The following is a 19,229-nucleotide window of genomic DNA, read 5'->3' on the forward strand; positions in this document are numbered from 1 at the left end:
TGGCCAGGGTCAACGGCGGGCACAAGCCGGCGTGAGTAGGTTAAACGTTGAGTTTTATAAGGGCACCACGGGGTGACCAGCCCCTTCCCACCCAGCCCACCCAGCCCCACTCTCCCCACCCAGCCCCTCCCCACCCTCCCCTCTTCACCCGGCCCGACCCCTCCCATTTTTGGATGCACGACGGACGAACGGACACAATAATCCCCTGTGGGCTGGTGGAACCAGGTGGTTCCTACCAGTATCATCCATATGAATCCTAATTGAGGCTTTAGCCTGCTTATATTCGGGAGCTGATGAAGTGATTTCGTCATCCGTGTTTCCTTGTGATCCAGATAGAATGTGTATACGTCACCCATAATTGTACACATAACGTATGTCATTTTCCTTACATGTCTTATGCATAATTTTGAGTTGTGCTTTCTTTGTTCTGAGACCCACTTTGATTGAACGTTTACACTTTCACCACAGGTCGAAATCCAATTATATACATTTAGTATGTAAACCTCAGCCCTTTGTTAATCCACTGCTGGATGAAAGCCTTTCCATTTTGTATGCATGGGGGGGTTGTTTGGCCATACTTCACCAAGCTGGTCACTGTGGGTTGGTGAAATGAGAGGCCCAGGACCGCTTTAAATATCACTAGCCACTAATGTTGGTCGTGGCCATGAATCAAACTCAAGTCGCCAGATTCATAGCACTGGGCTCGAACCACGACACCACCACTCCCTCCTCAGATTTATATCCACTTTTATATCCTCGCGACTTTAGGGAGACCATACAACAAAACTTTGAATACTGTACATTTTAAATGTGCCGATTAAGGCAAGTGTTGGTCAAAATATCAAAGGGTTAACATCGCAATTTCAGCAATGAACGAGTGAGTAACGATGCGACTGCGGCCAAACACGTAACCATGTAATTTTACTCTAATGTGATAATCAGATGCTGGCATAAATCAAACTTAATACCGCATTATTTATTCAATAACATTTTGAGTATTCATAATCTAACAACGCTTTGCCTGACATTAATGCCCCATATATTTTCTACGTGTATATAATAATTCATTCCTGAAACTGGTCCAATCGTTGTTGTATCTCCACTGGCAATATATAAATTACCTGCTCCAGATGTAAACACTATTTTCCTTTATCAAAATCTTTTAAATATATTTGGTCATTTGCCCCAATTTTATCACGGTTTGATAATTGTTTTTTTACCCTTTTATCTGGCAACAAAACTGACACCTTTTTTACAAGGAGTCATGTTTGCATTGACCACAATACCTGCAGTCAGAATGCAAACAAAAAAACACAACTCTGATAATGTATGCACTGTCCTTGAAATTGATTGGTCCACACCCGAGACAGCTTTCTTTAGAGCCTAGTCTCACATGGTGTTGGTGTAAATGCTTACCCCGAGCTCTCATATTCTGATGGTGTCATGTTATCTACATGGTCCCAATCAGAGGTGGATATTTTATCTGTTAATTTTAAGTGTGATTGTAAGAGAGTCTTGTCTAAATTATCAAGTTCAAAATCGGAGCAATCTTGTTCTCTCTGAGATTAGCGATAGGCTGGCCTTAAACAAGATCCGTTTAGCGTTAGGAGAAGTGACAGCAGCAGATGTGAGTGTAAATGCGATCGGTATTACCTTGTTATCGCGGCATCTCTTGAGAAAGGTTAGCGACTCGATCAGTTGAACCTTCTTGTCTCGCAGTCTGTTAACCAAAGAGGATGGATCCCTGCAGTCACGAAAACTTCAAATCTGAACATCAAACATGTTTTGGTAGTGTACTAACAGTTATTAATTTCATTATGTTTTGACACTTATCACCCATGAAACGCTGAACTGGATGCATATAGCAAGTGTTGTCTGCTGCTGTGGGCAGTGCGACGTTGTGGACAGTGTGGCAATAACCATCGTTGGATTGTACTTTCTATGACCCCCCGCGTCTGTGGTTCCTCATCTTTTCCAAACCACGCTGACCAGCATGGAGAGGTCTGCTCATCGGCAGGACCTGCATGGCATGGGGAGGCCTTCATTCAATGGTGGATTGATAACAGTGCTGTTTGTGTGCATGCGTATTTACTTTATTGGTCAAATATTTGTGCCACGCGCCACCGATGCTCATTTGACCAGGGTCACGGTCAAGGTCACATTGACTAAAATTGCAAATCTCATTTTTGCGCGTGTTTGCTTTCAGGATAAGTCTCAGATTATCTGACCGTTCTGAACAAACTTTAGATGGAAACACTGTTCCATTCACGGTGACCTCCACGAGATCACGTGGGAACGCCACTGCGCACTTCCATCGTTCTCCAGCAGCGTTTCAGAGATTCATTCACCAGGGAGGCTACCCCTGAAGACCGCTCCCAATTAGCTTACCGAACAACCTCCGTATGAACACGTGAAGCACGTGACTGAGCAACTTCCCGCCGTGCGAAAGAAGACGGTGATCCGTGCACAAACATTGAGAACTGAGTCGGGCGGTCCACAAACCAACCTGACTGCAATGGCAATTCATATCAATGAAATCAGGCGCTTATGTTGCAATTATAATGATGCATTGATTTACTGAGTAAAGTCCACTCCTGAATTTAAGACACGCACATTAAATTGCACTTTGTTGTGTAAGAATCGAGGGGGTGTATGTTTTATTATTATTATTATTTGTGATGCAGCACTTTGGACGTGGTGCGGTGCTGCAGTGCTTTGCGTACTGCACTACCAACCCAGGCAAGTCGAGTTCGATTCCCGGCCACGGCTCACATCAGTGGCGAGTGATATCTGAACCGGTTATGGACCCCACTTACACCAACCCACACTGACCAACGTGGTGAAGTTTGGTCAAAACAACCACCATGAGGTGGGGGGGGGGAGCCACTCACCCAGCAGTGGATCGGCACACGCGTGCCGTACGTGTCCAGTGAACTTGGCAATGCGCGTGAGAGACCACGTGGTGGCACTCCTCCCTCGTGTCTGAGGCCAAAAAAAACCACCACCCCCCCCCACCGCTCTGTCAAGTTATCATTTCATCTGGATTATAAGACGCACTTCTCCACCCCCCCCCCCCGCCTCCGTTAGGCGTGTGTGTTACCAGTTTTGTATAATTTTGACACCAGGCAGACGTATAGGGTGCGTCTTACTTTCAGGAGCGTCTTATAATCCGGAATTAAACGATGTATTTGGTGATATTGAGTTGGGAGCGGTGCGCAAGCATGCAACAGCAAAAACTCACATTGGTAAAAAAAAAACTGCCTTCAAACGAAAACAATGTATAATAGGCGACGTTTTGGGGAATGACCCTTCTTCACAGCACGCACAGAGGCCCGAACAAGTAAAGTATGTGAAGAAGGGTCGTTCCCCGAAACGTCGCCTATATATACATGTTCGTATTATGCATATCATCTGGGGACTACGGTTATACATTCGCGCACACGTGGTGGAGTCGGAAAAACTGTGGAACAGTACATAATCTCACTCAATTAGAACATTTATTGATACTGGAGGAATCCGATGAGCTATAAAGCGCTTTTTCACAGATGTCCAGTAGGGGAGGGTAAGAACGTTACGACAACAGTACAAAAACAAGGCAGTAGTGCAAAATACAAGAATAGGTAAACAAATCACCAAAACACACACAAATAAAACACTCAACCATCCCCATCCTACCAGGCAAAGCCCAATGAGGTATTCATTTATTTTTCAGAAGCGACCTGGCACACAAATGATAGCTCAACAAAGTGGGCCATCATTTGGACATTTATAGCACCAAAATTTTCTAAATAATCTCAATGCATCTTTCAAAATGTGGAGGGGAAAACCCGGAGGACACGGAGAAAAAAAAAATCCACGCGATCACGGGCAGAACACACAAACTCAAAATATGCGGGCGTCAGGGTCGAACCCTCGACCTCCTGCATACCAGGCGAGATAGATAACATCTCGCCACCGTGGCACCCCTTAAATGAATAAATAAAGCATATGCCTTTCAATTGCATAATCAATTCCCAATCTTTGGAAGGGCAGTAAAACGACAGCAAAAACAGTCCCCGACCACACCATGACAACACACAGTCCCTCAATAAAAAAAATGTAACTCTCAATATATTGTTTGCACTTTGACTACAAATATTGTGGTTAATGCGGACACGATTCCTTGTAAAAGGTTTCAGTTTGGTGTTTTAACAACTTAAGACCTCTTCTATTATTTTATTATGTTTTATCTTTATTATTTTATTATTTCCATTCTACGTGACTTTACCGAAAGAACCAAGAAGATGAATCCCTGCAGTCACGAAAGCTTTAAATCGAAATTTAACTTAACACCTGTTTTGTTGCCAGATGAAAGGGGAAAAACCTATTATCTCAATATATTGTTCCGAATTAAATTTACAAATCACATATGGAAATGTGGCTGTATCCAGCACGAACGTTCTGCTTCACGAAACATTTTTTGAAGCAGAAGATGTATGATTTTAATGGAGGAAACACGGTTGTACCAAAACGTTGGTGCTGCAATGGCAAAGGCTCTGCCACCTCCTACACGTGGCACAATATTCACGCGTTGCACGAACGCGGCCTGGTTGAGTTGCCACGCGTCCCAGAGGTGACCCTGCGATTCACGTCACGTAGAACAACAACAACAACAATAGTCGCCTCTGTTCTCCGCGAAGTGGCGGTGACGTCACCACGGCGCTTGTGCCAGACTAGGTGCACGTTGAGGTCACGTGAAGTGTCGAAAGGGCTCGCTAGCTGGAGGTCGCGGGATAAATGCAGATGTTGTGAGTTTGTTGACTGGGATGACTTGCAGACGCTGTGCCAGCTCGACCAATTTTAGACACCCGGCGATCCGCTCGTTGTTGTGAGTGTCCGCTTATTTGCCTCCAACTGCCCAGTAGCGTCCATCGCGAGTTTCCTCCACAGAGGCCGATCTTGATACCGTTGGTGCCGGTCAACTGCAATTCCAATCAGTAAAGTCACGTAGGTAGAAAAATTAAACCAAATAAAAATAGTATTTATTTTTCTACCTACGTGACTTTACCGAAAGAGCCAAAGAGTATGGATTCCTTCAGTCACCAAAGCTTCAAATCAAGATGAATTCCAATCAGCTCCACATCCTCCTGTACCGCATCAGTCCATCTCCTCTCCAGTCCGTACCGCACCCCTCTATCCCTCCAAACAGAAGCCAAACATCACGTGGTACAACACTGAATTGGTGACGGCCGCGTCACGTGAACGCACGCGTAGAAAAGACAAAGATCCCCCCTATAGCCTTAACATACTGTTGGGCCAAGTGCTGTTAGCGAGCACACTTACACCTATGCACACACGCGCACACCATTTAAATCTTCATTTGAATCCGCGCTATCTACGTCACGCACGTAGGACGTGTTTAGCAATCATCGGGCGTGTGCGGAGCGTAACGATGTATATGTATTTTGATTTAAAGCTTTCGTGACTGCAGGGATTCATCTTCTTGGTTCTTTCGGTAAAGTCACGTAGAAGGGAAGTAAAAAAATAATAAAAATAAAACATAATAAAATTATTCTCACGACGTTTCGGCCACAACGCAAGCAGCCGTCCTCAGGTGAAAACCAGGTCCGTCGAAGCGACAGAGTCTGTCGCCTCGACGGCTGCTTGCGTTGTGGCCGAAACGTCGTGAGAATAATTTTATTATGTTTTATTTTTATCATTTTATTACTTCCCTTCTACGTGACTTTACCGAAAGAACCAAGAAGATGTATATGTATGTTGACGGACGTGTAACTACACACAAACAAAAACTAACCCATTCGTCAATAACATTGTGGGCTCAAATCGAAACATATCTAATAGCCGACGTTGCCACCGCGATGCCCCTGGGTAAGCACCAGGTAAGACGCAGATTGGCCCGCAAGACGAGATTAACACTTGGGCGCCAACCAATTCGCTCGCTTGCCGGGAATACGTGGAACTGATTTGAGTAACTATTAAATTGTGCCCGTAAAAAAAATAATCATTAACGAGTGTAGTATATCATCCGCAATTTGAGTTTGACCTGCCAAAACCGAACGATGAGTACGCGTGCAACGACGCCTTAATAAACAGAGTCGTGTAAGTGGAAACGGAGGCCCCATCGAGTGAAGAGGTCATCATTCTTTATGAGACTCGCGGGGCATGCGGGCGACTTGATATCATCATCGCACGGTCATTCTATTACGGCGCTCGCACACGCACACAGACAAAGATCTCCCGTATAGCCTTTAACAGGCTGTTGGGGCAAGTGCTGTTAGCGAGCACCAATGAAGACCGGAACGGTACACGAGGGGGTGGGTGGCCAGTACCACGACCGACCGCCTTTGTCTCCCGAGTGGCGATGTTTACACACCGCACCCGGTACTCATTTGAAGCTGAGTCGACCTAGGGGATGCCCAGAACCGGTTCAAATAATTGTCACTGGTGTTGGCCTTGAGCGGGAATCGAACTCGAGGCGCCAGGTTCGTAACGCACCGCGCTAACCGCTGCACCACCGCTCCCCACACAAGACAATACCCGCCATTCGCCACTAAGTGACGGTGACGTCACCAGGGCGCCTGTGCCAGTCCAGGTGCACTTTGAGGCCACGTGAAGTTTCGCAGGCTTGCTGACAGGTCACGGGACAGACCCATGTGCCATGGGTTGACTGACTGAGATGACTAGCAGATGCACCAGCTGTGCCCCCTACTGTGCCAACTTGCTGCATTTTAGTCGCCCGGCGCTCCGCTCGTTGTTGTGGGCGTCGCTCCTCTGCCCTCCGTTGGTGTTGGAGGGTGACTGCCTCCAACTGACCAGGAGCGTCCTTCACGAGCCTCCTCCATAGCACCCGCCCACACACACGCGCACACCCACCCAGCGTCCCATAAATATCCCGCAGACACAAGTACTGCGAGCTTGTATAAATAAAAACGCGTTTGATTTTTTTTAAAAGTCCATGACAACAAGGACGGAGCGGGTGGGCGATTCGTGGATGTGACAACTGCCTCGCGTAACTAAGACGCGTGCGCGATCCCGAACGACGTAGCAGCCCCCCTCCCCCCCCGTACCTACAGCGGTGTAAAGTAAAGGTGCAGGCCCTGCACTCGCTTGCTCGCGCGGCTGCTGGGCGGAAGGGTCTCGACTGGAGGGAGCTCTCTAGAGAAGAGCCAGTCCGTTCTAAATCACGCGGGACGGCACAGTTATATCCGCACACGTACACGTGGGAGAGGCTATCGCCCGATTAAGCTGGGTGTAATCAGCAGCGAAACGTCGTACTCCAACTGTAAATGTCGTTCGATCGCGACCCTGACGCATGTTGTATATTCGGAGTTCGTTCTGCGTGTTCTTCGCCGTGGCCACGTGCATTTTTCTCCGGGTCCTCCGGTTTTTTTCCCCCCTCCACGTTTAGAATGAACGCGCGTTTTGAATAATTTGACCGCTTTACATCTCCACGCGATAAGCCACTTCGTTGAGCTATCATTTGTGGCCAGGTCGCTTCTGAAAAAGAGCTAATATAGCTCAGTGGGCCTTACCTGCTATAATAAAAGTTTCGTTTCGTTCAAATCTCCAGCCGGGACAGACCGGAACGCGGAGCAGCCGTGAGCCACTTTGGCACGCCGCAAAGTCCATCTTTTCTTGAGTGTCCATCGTGAACGTGCCATGTCCACATCATGTCACGTTCTCACACGGGAACGCAGCATGTGCACAGCAGAGTGTGCTGGCCCACGTGAGCCCTTCGAGCGCCGGGGCGGTCTCAGTCGGCGTTCGCATGAATCACGTTGCCGATTTTATGGCAGCGTTTTTTCTTTTGCTAAGGCCCACTGCCCCCCTTCCCCCGAAATAAAGACCACTGCCCCCCCCCCCACTGATAAATATGTTACCTCGGCCACAATAAATCTCAATCATCTGTCTACCCCTCTAGTCAACGCGGTGTTATTAAGAAGTTTAGTTCACGTTGGGTGTAGTATTAGTTGCGTGATTTGTCGCCGCAACGTGGACAACCTGTATTTTTCAGGACTCTATATTGCTGTCGTCATCAATATTTACTCAATGAGGCCACTCGGCCGAAGTGTTGAGTGTTTATCTTCTTTCTGGCAGTGATAAGAAAAAACATGCATGTACTTGGTTTTAAATGAATGTGATGTTCGTTCTAATAATCAGGAAATAATTGATTTAAAAAAATATATTTAAACTCAGTCTCAAGGCTTCTAATCGGCAGAGTCTTGCCTGTAATGAATGCGGAACACATTTAAAAATATACTTTGATGGTGAGGGAAGAGATTGGCGTACCTGGAGAAACCTCGTGTATATGTGGGGGAAACATTAAAACAACCATAATACGCATATGCACCGCGATAACTGCACATATCTTTCACGTAGAACATCGTTAGCGAGCGGTTGATTAACATTCTCATGATGTCCTAGTGGAGTACTAAAGAAATGACTCTAGATTTGAAGCTTTCGTGACTGCAAGGAATCATCTTCTTAGGTTTTTTAGGTAAAGTCACGTAGAAAGTAAAATAAAATAAAAACAAAAATCACGACGTTTCGGAGGCAACACAAGTCTCCGATACAGCTAATCTGGCTGTGACGGTCCCACCTGATGACGGAGACTTGTGTTGCCTCCGAAACGTCGTGATTTTTGTTTTTATTTTATTTTACTTTCTACGTGACTTTACCGGAAAAAACCTAAGAAGATAAAGAAATGACATTTGACGTACACATATCCATGACTATGCTTACAACATATACAATTACTTATTGTGGACTCCCAAACTTACGGCATGTAGGTTTATTAGTTTCGCTCATATAGGCCAGAATCAGCGTACGATTCGGAATTGCTTCAAGTGTCGCGTCGAACACTTACAAGTGTAATATCATGCGTGAAAAGTGAACCTATACACTATGTAAGTAATTGGCCTCCCGCGGAGTGCGACGTTGAAGCCGATAAAAAGCGGACTACTCCTGTTGCCGGTAACGAGCAGAAGGCAAAAGGCGCAGACCTGCAATGTCTTTTCTTCTCTCTCGCGCCACTGCCGACAGAAAAGGGCTTCCCATAATTCGAGGTACCTCTTGAAAACGCCTCTGGGAGGGGGGGGGGTATTTTGGCCTACTCTTCTACCCACACGGGTCAAACGCGTTGGAAGTGGTGGAAATCACCCCCACTTTACCCCACTCCACGTCGTCGAACTGCGGTGCACCAATTCATGTTGTTGGGTGGACAGAGACGGGGAGTGGTGGTGGTGGTGGTGCTTGCGAGATTTACGGAAATTGTCAAGAGTTTCAACTGCCACACCGGGAGATCGGATCGTGCCGGCCAGTCTCTGGATTGCAAGTCCAGTGGGCTAGGCAAGCATTACACCACGGTAGAATTCCCTCGATTACTCGTATAGATGAGTGTATGGATATGTTTGTATATGTTGACGTGTGTATATAGGGTGGCCCAAAAGGCAGGGAACATTTGAGTTATTTTAATTTACTGTAACACTGGCAATGAAACATTTTAGTTGTTTATTCGATTTGCATGGTTGGCTACGTAGGTTCCTAAATAAGTTCAACATACATACAAGTTCATTTTTTTTTATCAATTGTTATCACAATGAATATTTTACTTTCCGTGTGGGTCACCTCAAATCCGTCGTTTATAAAACTCGACCAAAGGGAGCCTGCTAATAAATTGAGAAAACAAAACATAATTGATTACACCTGTAATCTATGTTTTTTATATAAAGCCCTAAATTCATAATAATAGGGGTTTTCCCCTTTTTTCTGGCAACAAAACTGAAACCTTTTTACAAGGATTAATGTCTGCATTAACCGCAATACTTGCAGTAAAAATTCAAACAAAACACACTGATAATATATTGGCATTGTCCTTGAAACTGATTGGTCCACACCAGGGACGGCTTTCTTTTGAGCCTCGACCCAATTGGTGCTCGACCAGAGGACGCCAAAAGGCGTACAGCTCAAAGACACTACATTTATGTTAACCGCAGTTTTTTTGAGCATTTGTTAAAATAAATTAAATAACCCTATGCGTCCTGACTTTTGGGCCACTGTAAAAACCTTCCGTGAATTTTCCTTATTTTGGGCGCTACGTGAATTCAGATTGTTTGCAAATCTCGCATCGCACCGCACGCGGATTTGTGTCCCTTTTTTTCCTGGTCGCGGCCAATTACATAGCATTAGCCATTACCTTGCAGCGTCGTGCAGTAATTCAGGCCACTTGATTTCAGCTCTTGCTTATGATTAAAACTCGGTGGGTGGAGGAGGCGCGGAGGTGGGAGGGGGGGGGGAGACAAAGCCCTCGTGAGATCAGATGGCGAACATGTGCTTATGAATTGAGGCGACATAAGGGATGAACGCGCCTGACTGAGACGAGCATCTCGGGCGTGCACAGGAGTGGAGAAGGAGGAGGGGGGAGAAGAGCGGCGTTATCGCACTGTGGGATTTTGTGAATTGTGAGTGATGACAACTTGCGTGCAGTGTACGTGGTACAAGCCCCTTTTATGTCAATCCACTGCTGGATGATCGCTTCCCCCCCCTCCCACGCCGGACAGTGGTGCGGATTGGTGAGGAGGAGGAGGTGCTGGCTCACTGCACCGCTCGCCTCAGATGACGTGAGCCGCGTTCGGGAATCGAACGAACTTACGTTGACCCCGATTATAGCAGCGCGGTGCGCTAACGACTGCGCCACCGCTCCCACCCCCCCCCCCCCCCCACCTGTTATCTATTACAAGGATCTCTATTTACGTGGCGAAGCAGGCCCCGCTGTTTTGCCCGGGCCCCCCCTTTTGCAAGGCAGGGGGGCCTCGGGGTAGTTGCTGCGTGCGATGGTTCGTGAACGCGGCTTGGGTGCAATTATCCCAATGATTGGGGAGCGCTCCGCAGGGGGAATGGGACCCAATCGCTTTGAAGGGTTGCACAATTACGGCTCTTCTCTGCTATTTGGATGATTTCATGCACGCGCGCGGTGTGTGTGTGTGTGTGGTGTGTGTGTGGTGCGTGTGTAGTGCTGCAGTTAAGATTAAGCGAGTTAACTCAGAGCGGCGTGGGGCAGGGACGCGTGGGTTGTTATGGGTGCATAATACGTGCACGTATAAACCCATTAAAACACGTGCGCATAGACCCTCATACATATGAACACACACACACACGTACATTTGCACGTCAGGTATACACTGACGTGCATATGGACATACACACATACGAACAAAAGCAAATTCAAAGGTCCCCCATAGAGTATAAAGACTGTTAGAGGGGCAAATTATGTTGACGAGTACCTATTAGGGCGGTTACGGCGGCAGCAAATGTGCGCTCACATTAACACTCGCACACACACACATTAACACTCGCACACACACACATTAACACTCGCACACACACACATTAACACTCGCACACACACACATTAACACTCGCGCACACACACATTAACACTCGCACACACACACATTAACACTCGCACACACACATTAACACACGCACACACACACATTAGCACATTAACACTCGCACACACACATTAACACTCGCACACACACATTAACACTCGCACACACACATTAACACTCGCACACATCAACACTCGCACACACACATTAACACTCGCACACACACATTAACACTCGCACACACACACATTAACACTCGCGCACACACACATTAACACTCGCACACACACATTAACACTCGCACACACACATTAACACTCGCACACACACATTAACACTCGCACACATCAACACTCGCACACACACATTAACACTCGCACACACACATTAACACTCGCACACACACATTAACACTCGCACACATCAACACTCGCACACACACATTAACACTCGCACACACACATTAACACTCGCACACACACACATTAACACTCGCACACACACATTAACACTCGCACACACACATTAACACTCGCACACACACATTAACACTCGCACACATCAACACTCGCACACACACATTAACACTCGCACACACACATTAACACTCGCACACACACATTAACACACGCACACACACACATTAACACATTAACACTCGCACATACACACACATTAACACTCGCACACACATCAACACTCGCACACACACACACATTAACACTCGCACACACACATTAACACTCGCACACACACATTAACACTCGCACACACATTAACACTCGCACACACACATTAACACTTGCACACACACACATTAACACATTAACACTCGCACACACCCTAACACTCGCACGTTATATATGTCAACATCATGTGTGCACGCGCACACGCGTAGACAAAATACGCAAGTCCCCCCCCCCCATTATAGCGAGCGCCTATGAAGGCCGGCACGGCACACGAGGGGGGAGGGGGGGTGGGAGAGGTGGTCAACACCAAGTAGGAGAGGCTCAGGACCGGTTCAAATATTCGTCACTGATATCGGCCGTGAGCGCGGAATCGAACTCGGGTGGGCGGGGTTCGCAGCGAAGTGCGCTAACCACCACACGACCGCCCACCCCCCCCCCAACTATATGCGCACACTCAATAAATGCACACGCGTGCACATAGGCAGACGCACGTGCAAGTGCACAAACACTCGCATAACCACGCACACGTAGTCTGCGCATGTGTATTATGGCAATCTCTGATGTATAACAATCGATTAAATATCGATTCATGCACGTGCACATATAGTATATACACACACACATCAACACATTCGTCAATAACATTGTGGCATTAAAAAGGAAAACAATATTAAATAGGCGACGTTTCGAGCAATGGTCCTGCTTCACAGCGTTACAGAGAGGCCAAAGGGGTAGAGTGGCCACTACGAACGCGGTTTCACCATCGAGTTAGACTCTTATACGTTAGACTCCGTGTGTATGGTTTCACAGCTGATTCCAAGTTAGCTACATTATCAAACACATGGTATTATGTCCGGTCGAGGTAGATTATGGATATCGAAACGAACACACAGTTGCCTGTTTACCATCAGGAAATACAATACGGTATTTTTCGCTTTAAAGCTTTCGTGACTGCAGGGATTCATCTTCTTGGTTCTTTCGGTAAAGTCACGTAGAAGGGAAATAATGAAAATAAAACATAATAAAATACAATTCTCACGACGTTTCGGCCACAACGCAAGCAGCCGTCCTCAGGTGAAGCACAGGTCTGTCGGAAAAACATTCAGACGCTGTCTTTCCGACAGACCTGTTCTTCACCCGAGGACGGCTGCTTGCGTTGTGGCCGAAACGTCGTGAGAATTGTATTTTATTATGTTTTATTTTTGTTATTTTATTATTTCCCTTCTACGTGACTTTACCGAAAGAACCAAGAAGATGAATACGGTATATTTTTGACGTCTCACCCTTTGACGTCGTTTCGCTAATACGCCGTCGCTTTATGAATTACCGCGACCCGATTTGCGTCGCCTCGACCCCGCACTTACGTCGTCGACGGTATCGTCCGTTCTTTCTCGTGTCCGTTGCCGCTCGACCTTCTTCACCGCCAGCCACCCACCACTGGCCCTGTAGATCTATTTGATTTAACGTCGCTTCGATATTCGTCGTCGCACATTTCAGGAACGCATCCCCGACGGGGAGCGGGGTATGACTCTGTAATGTTCTGTAGTGAATGACGCATTTCCCGACCTCCTGGAACAATGCTGCTCTGCGGTATTGGTAGAAGCAACAACCACGCTGCTTCGGTTTTGACTTGCAGAGTCGCATCAGCAAATTTAAACAATATTCTAGTGGGGGGAGGGGGGGGGCTTATAAAGGTTGGTTAACCTAAATAAACCTGATTTAATTGTATGTAATGTTACCTTTTTTGGTGGCAGGATAGGCCTGTGTCGTTAATTGTCTCTTAATTGATTACGCATAATCCCCCACGTAGTGCCTATTGTTTTTCGACTGCACTGTTGGTGGAGAGTTCTTTATTGCCTGTAAAGCACCGGTGGCGCCCCGTGGCATTTGTTTGCCCCGCCCATAAAAAAAGCTTCATGGCTCATCGGATTCCTCCTGTATAAATACTGATTCTCATTAACAGAACACCGCCGACTGATGAGACTCAGACGAGGCAAGTACAGTGCAGGCTTTTCCTGCTTCAAGCAATGCCGTGTTGCAAACCATTCAGAAAGGCCCATGGCCTGGCAAGTATGAACCGTAAAATTCCACGTGTATTTTTCTTAAGGTAAAGACGCAGCCTTGCAATTGCGTGCTCGTGCCACTGCTGGTGGAGGAGCTTTCACCAGAGGGAGCTCTCAAGAGTCACGCTTCCACGCTGGCAAAGGCGTTTTGGAAGATTTGGAAGTACCCACACTGTACCCCACCACTTATCGGCTAACCGTGATGAACCGTTTATATGATGCTGGGTGGATAGAGGCGGGGTGAGATTTAATAAACTTCCTCGTTGTGTGGTTGTGGAGTGAGGGGCGGGTGAGGAGCGGGTGAAATATATATTTATCAAACTAAACTATTTGTTATTTTACGAGGTAAGGCCCACTGAGCTATATAGCTCTTTTTAAGAAGCGACCTGAACACAAAGGATAGCTCAACGAAGTTGCTTTTCACGTGGACGTTTATAGCAGCCAAATACTCTCAGCGCACGTTTCAAAACGCGGAGCGGAAAAAACCGGAGGACCCGGAGAAAAATCCACGCCACCACGAGGAGAGAGACACGCGACCTCCAAATATACAGCATGCATCAGGGTCGGAATCTAACCCGCGACCCTCCTGTATACCAGGCGAGGAAGTTAACATCTCGCCACCGTGGCGCCCGATCAACTCCCGCGCCGGGAGATCGAATCGAGCCGGCGACATCTGGATTACAAGTCCATGCAGCAGCGTTGCTCATCACCTGCATGATAACCACGGCAGCGTGGTTATCGATGTTTCTCTGCCATATTTGATCTTGGGGTGTTGATAAATAAAACCGAAGGTGGGGGGGGGGGATGTGCGCACGAGAAGTAGAAGAAAGAAAACAATTCGTGGGTCTCGCCATCTCTGAGCCGTGGCCCTCCGGACCGCCACCCCTTTTACCGGGGCGAGATCGAGGGCGGCCACGATTTACCGAGCACAGAGAGAGAGAGCGCCCACCGACCTCCTTCGTTTCCAACTAGAATTTGATTAATATGCAAATTCGCTCAATACTATGTCTAACAGTTTCCAGGGAGGTAATTACTCACCTTATAAAGCAAATTAATACATATATCAACTTTGTCAGGAACATGCTTAGCTCAATCGCCCGTAAAATTGAAGTTTGAGGAATTACGGGCGGGTACTACGGCTCGCGTCCACACAGCCCCACATCAGTGCTATTTAGTAATCAATCATTCCCTCCCCAGACGATTGAGCCGTCTATACCTCCTCTCGAGCAATTGCGAGCTTCTCAGAGAGAGAGAGGGTGTGCGAGCGAGAGAGACACCGGGGCCACGATAAATCTCCTTCTTAAAATGCCTTTCCCCCCCCTCCCCCCCCCTACTAAAGTTACCGCTTCGATTTTTTTTTGTCGAGCATTAATTGCGGATTGAAAGGGTAGCGCTTTCTCCCCGCACTCTTTTATCCGTGGTCGCCGCTCGATCGATCGATGCGCGCGTTCGGGAGGAGGTGGATGGGTGGATGGGTGGATGGTTGGGTCACCGTCTGCCGCCGTAGTTTATCGCCCAGGACATTGGCCTGCGTGGATTTGAGAGACGGGGCGAAGGCGAGCAAGCGCGTGGCTGAGATTTGAATGACGCCGACGCGATGGCGACAAATGCGCGGTTGTCAAGTCGGAGTTCGTGTTGGGGAGGGGGGGCATGCGATTATTGTCATCCACTAAATCGTCATCACCATCCGATATTCATCCTCTACAGGTCTTCATCCAAACAGTGGATTGACCATGGCTGATGGTTGTGACGATGTCAATCTATTGCTGGATGAATATCCCGCCCCCCCCCATCCTCCCCACCCTCCCCACCCACCGTGCCGAGTCTATCGTGGGGGTTGTGTAACCATACTTCACCATGCCCGGCCAGGTTCAACATCGCAATGCGCTGACCACTACGCCACCGCTCCCACACGTACATTCAAAACGACGAAGACCCCTATCCTCATATAGCCTGAACAGACTGTTGGGGCAAGTGTTGTTAGCGAGTACCTATGACGGCCAGAGCGGCACACGAGTGGGTGTGGGTGGCCAGCAACCACGCCCGGCCGCCTTTGTCTTCCCAGTGGCGATGTTAACACACCGCACCAGAGTCGACGTAGGGCAGGCTCAGGTCCGGTCTAGATAATCGTCACCGTTGGCCGTGGGCGGGAGTCGAACTCTGGTGGGCGGGTTCGTCGCGCAAAGCATTGACTGCTGCGGTATGCCGCTCCCCACATCCCCAGACACACACATTTACGTGTACACTACGCACAAACACAGACACAAACAGACACACACACATTTACGTGTACACTACGCACAGACACAAACAGACACACACACATATAAACACGTAAATACTCACACCCCCTCCCCACGAATGCACACGCACGCACGCGCACACGCTCACTCACCCGTCCACACCCATTCACTCACCCATCCATCTCTCTCCATTCATCACCGCCGCGTGCTAATTTTTTCCTATCGGCGCGCACTCGCTCACTCACAGCCGCGATTTCTTTCGCCATCATCATCATCAGTAGCGGCATCATCGCCGCCACTCGATCGCCGCCAGGGCCGTATATCATCAATTACAATCATCTCTGCAATCGCCCTCATTATTGTTTTACTGCGCGGTCGCGCTCTGCGGCTGGGTTGTTTGTAACGAAGCCACATTAATCGCGCGCTAGTTATTTATTTCCTGACGCATTCCGGAGGAACGCTCCTTCAACGCGTGGGATGCCAAACGGGTGTTTATCATTGCGACCACTGCCCCATGATGGGATCGCAATCCAGAGGATGGTCGCCGGTTCTAATCCATTCGAGTCCCTGGCACGTGCGGCAGTTGAAAGCAACGGTGAAGGTGTTCTATATGTGTGTGTGTAGAATAAAGCCCGCCGCTTCTGTTCGCTCGCACGTGTTATGAAGCATTGGCACCACCATGGTTTTATTCGATCGGCAGGTCGCGTGTGGCGAGGCAAAGTGCGGGAGCGTCTCATTCAAGACGTCCGGCAAACGTGGAAGGGAAGGCCAGCACATTCTGGAGAGGCAATCTACGTATGTGGAACTTCTTTCGCACCGTACGTAGCCAACCGTGCTCATCAGAGGGTAGAGCCCTTCTGCCAGCCCTTTACTCGTAACCTTTATTAGGATATGCAATGCCCGACGTTTCGTGCAATGGCCCTTCTTTATAGCATGTGCTATCCACAAGGGCAATTGTCCGAATTGTGTGCTATGAATGAGAGCCATTTCTCAGAACGTCGCCTATTATACATTGTTTTCTGTTAAGGCCACAGTGGTGAGTTGTTTTGTTACAATGTGTATCAAGCCTGTGCGGCAGATGGCTGTGGGTGTTTGTCAGTCCGATGTTGACCGCCTGGAGGGATTGAAACAATAGCATAGGTTCATCAAGACAGTTTGACTGTTTATTGTTTTGTCTCTTTTCCCCAATTCTATTCCGTTGGTGCTTGCAGAACATTGCAACGCTTCGTGATGCCGAACAGTCCGCGGAAGTGGACACCACGGAGCTCCCTCTGATTTCTCGTCACGTGATATTTGGCCCGCACAGTAGGGGGCAGCACCATGCCGTCCGTCCACTGAGAAGAATTCCATTGGAATGCGTTGGAAACATTCGTCCCAGTGCATGATGTGAATAACTCGCAGCAGCTAATGAACGATGACGGTGAGATATCAATACTGATTAAGAGCCGTGGTGATGGTATACATTTAATTGACGGATATCCGGATTTAAAAATAAAAAAAATGCCACATTTTATTTCGATGGAGCACACCTGAGATTGCAGTCCTTCCGAGTAGAGAGTTGGTGGATTATATCCATGTTTGTAGAACTCACAATTCCGCTGTGCTGCGTGGTGACCACGAGATGGCAGGACAGCAAATCGAGGGTTTGTGAACTCGTCTGAATTCTATCTCCGAGTTTTCGTGGTTGGGTTTTTTTTGCTTCTGCCTTGGCCAGTTTCCTTTTATTCGCACAAGAAACATTGCTTCAATAACGGGGCCCTCCTAAACTACGATTAGCTCAGACAACCCTCTCCTGTGTAAATAAAATTAATTGACCAAACATTTCAATGCACTGCCCTAAAAAAAAAAGTCGCGAGACTCGTGGTTTAAAACAAGAAATGGCCAAACTTACCGAATGAGGACCGTCCTACGAATATTTATTGAGACTCGGCGAGGCTTTTCTGGGTATAAAAAAATAAAATACGAATCACCGTTAGTCATGGCAAACCCACGATTGGTCGAAAAACTCTACGGTCCATCTCCATCTCTCGCGATGCTTCTGCGACGCAACAAACCGCTGGTCTCCTGCACATGAGCTGACTGGATCGGTGATTATTTCTGTCTGTTGATTTAATGTTCGTATTCCTCGTGGAATCCTCCTCCCTTGTGAGTCGTTGTTCGTTTGGGCGAAGTTCTCGTCTGCAAGTGAAAAATCTTATGATTCGTTAATTGCGCGTTTGTATTTGTTCTACCCACTGTGCCCTCGATAATGACTTTTACAAATCCTTGCCAGGTCATCCACAGCCGTGGCCCGTCGCCGCGACGCTGAGATACATGGCTCTCATGCACGAGATCAGAGGCGATCGTTCGTGTGTTGGGTTTGATACTTCGTCTTTTGAATTCGGTAGGCAGCAGCTTGTGTTGACGTCACAATCTCAGAGCTGTACACACAAAAGACAAAGATCCCCACCCCACCCGTATAGCCTGTCACAGGTTGGTGGGGCAAGGGTGCACCTATATCCATGGCCGGTACGGCCCAGGTACTCATTTGAGGTCGAGTCGACCAGGGGGAAACCCTGGACTGGTTCAAATATTCGCCACTGTTCTTAGCCGTGTGCGGGAATCGAACTCGGGTGGCCGGGTTTTTCACGCCGTGCGCTACCCACTGTGCTCCACAAAATAAAAAGACAAAGATCCCCCGTATATCCTTAACAGAATGTAGGGGCAAGTGATGTTAGCGAGCACCTATGAAAGTCACGATGGGGTGGGTGGCCAGCACCACGCCCGGCCGCCTTTGTCTCCCCAGTGTCGCTGTTTACACACCGCACCAGGTACTCATTTTAGGCTGAGTCGACCTAGGGG

At 47.9% G+C, this 19,229-nt stretch overlaps 1 long non-coding RNA gene across 1 annotated transcript; it reads left to right on the forward strand.

Moving 5' to 3' along the window:
* Nucleotides 1-16,857: 16,857 nt before the first annotated feature.
* Nucleotides 16,858-18,529, forward strand: LOC144721829 (uncharacterized). The gene is made up of 3 exons (XR_013585983.1): nt 16,858-16,989; nt 17,089-17,183; nt 17,600-18,529. It is a non-coding gene; the product is annotated as an uncharacterized LOC144721829 (long non-coding RNA).
* Nucleotides 18,530-19,229: the final 700 nt, after the last annotated feature.

This window comes from Lampetra planeri, chromosome 12, assembly GCF_965212315.1.
Source record: "Lampetra planeri chromosome 12, kcLamPlan1.2.h2, whole genome shotgun sequence".
Lineage (NCBI taxonomy): Eukaryota > Metazoa > Chordata > Hyperoartia > Petromyzontiformes > Petromyzontidae > Lampetra > Lampetra planeri.